Below are 1,750 nucleotides of genomic sequence, written 5' to 3'. Positions count from 1 at the left end.
GTGTATATATACATATATATATATAGAAGGAACTGCATGTTGCTGAAGGAGGTTCTGCTAAACATTTGCATTCACTCTGCCATGTGTCTGTATAAGAGGCCCAGCTCCTGCTGCACAAAACATCCCCCAAACCATGACACATCCTCCTCCACCTTTTAATGACTTCTTTACATACTCGTGCTTCAGTCTTTCCCCAGTTTGACGGCGAACAAAATATTTACCATCTGACCCAAATAAAATTAAACTTGCTCTCATCAGTAAAGTGAACTTTGGAACAGTTCTCCTCTCTCCACACAACATGCTCCTCAGCAAAGGTGGGTCTAGAATTTTGATTCTTTCTGCTAGTGAGAGGCTTCGTCACTGCAAAGTGTGCTTTCAGTCTGACTTCTCTTAAACGTGCTGAGACAGATCCTTACTCTGTTCAGCGCTGAACTGGTGAGCAATTCCAGCTGGACGTGGACGACAAGCTTTTTTGGGGGACTTGAACCTACAATATTCGAGAAATCACTGATTTGGAACGACCAGTTTCTCTTGCAGTGGCTGAAAGATTCATCCCTTTAGCTTTCATCTGGACAACCTCCTGTCGAAAGGTTTTAGTCACCTTAGACCGGCCCGTTGTCTTGCAATCTCAGTGAAAATTAGAGGAATGCTGCCAGTTAAATAGGGGTTGTCATATAAATAAAGAAATTAGCACCATGTGCCAGATTAACACAGATAACTATGTGTGTTCTCTCATTTTGATCAGTTATTTTTCAAATATCTCATATAAGCTTTTTATACTGTGCTTCAGAATACAATTCATTTATGAAATATGCTAAAAAAACTGCCCTTCTACCACTGTTAGGATAACTTCAAATAGGACTAAGCAGTGACCTTGACATTTTGGAAATTGTAGGTTGTTCTCTAATTTTGATCTCCACTGTACAAATCTTTTGTGTTTTATCAACTCTTTTACGTCCTTATTACATATATAATAAACGTCCTTATTATGTTTCTGGGCCTTGACCATGGTAGGACCCTTGCTGTCTATATATGGGAGGGTCAGAAAGCTGTTGGATTTCATCAAAAATATCTTAATTTGTGTTCCGAAGATGAACGAAGGTCTTACAGGTTTGGAATGACATGAGGGTGAGTAACTAATGACAGAATTGTCATTTTTGGGTGAACTATCTCTTTAAGATAACATCTAAATAACAATATGATGGCTGATAAACGGGCAAAATCTAATTCTGTTGAAGTGAAATACGTACAGTATGATACTACATACAAAAAAGTACAGTAACATTACTTAAGAGTTTATGAGGATTCTAGGTCTTACCTCCACATATCTACGTAGATATCATTATTTCCTGAAAGTGAGTCCATTATGGATACTTCCATCTTTGGAACATCTGCTACCAGAAGTACCCAATGATTGCCTCTTACATGCATTGGAAGGAAAATCCATTTCATTTGAGAGAACACCACCTTAAAATAAAAGACATCAAGAAAAAGACACAATATACTGACAAATATAAACATTGTAAGATTTACACTTGTCATAATCACCTTTTCAAACATCCAGGAGTCAAATCTGTCACACTCCCAAAGTAGAGGCATGTAGGTAGAAATATTGAAACAGTGGTATCCAGCGTTGGCTTTGGTGTTGTTTTCGAGCTTCAAAGTGTCCAAATATGCATTTATCACCTGTAACAAATAACAAAGAATCTTAGTTTTGAAGATTTTACTAAGCTTATCCCTCCCTGATATA

The sequence above is a fragment of the Sinocyclocheilus grahami genome, unplaced genomic scaffold (genome assembly GCF_001515645.1).
Source record: "Sinocyclocheilus grahami isolate Dianchi unplaced genomic scaffold, SAMN03320097.WGS_v1.1 scaffold372.1, whole genome shotgun sequence".
Taxonomy (NCBI): domain Eukaryota; kingdom Metazoa; phylum Chordata; class Actinopteri; order Cypriniformes; family Cyprinidae; genus Sinocyclocheilus; species Sinocyclocheilus grahami.
Note: the sequence above shows the minus strand (reverse complement) of the source record.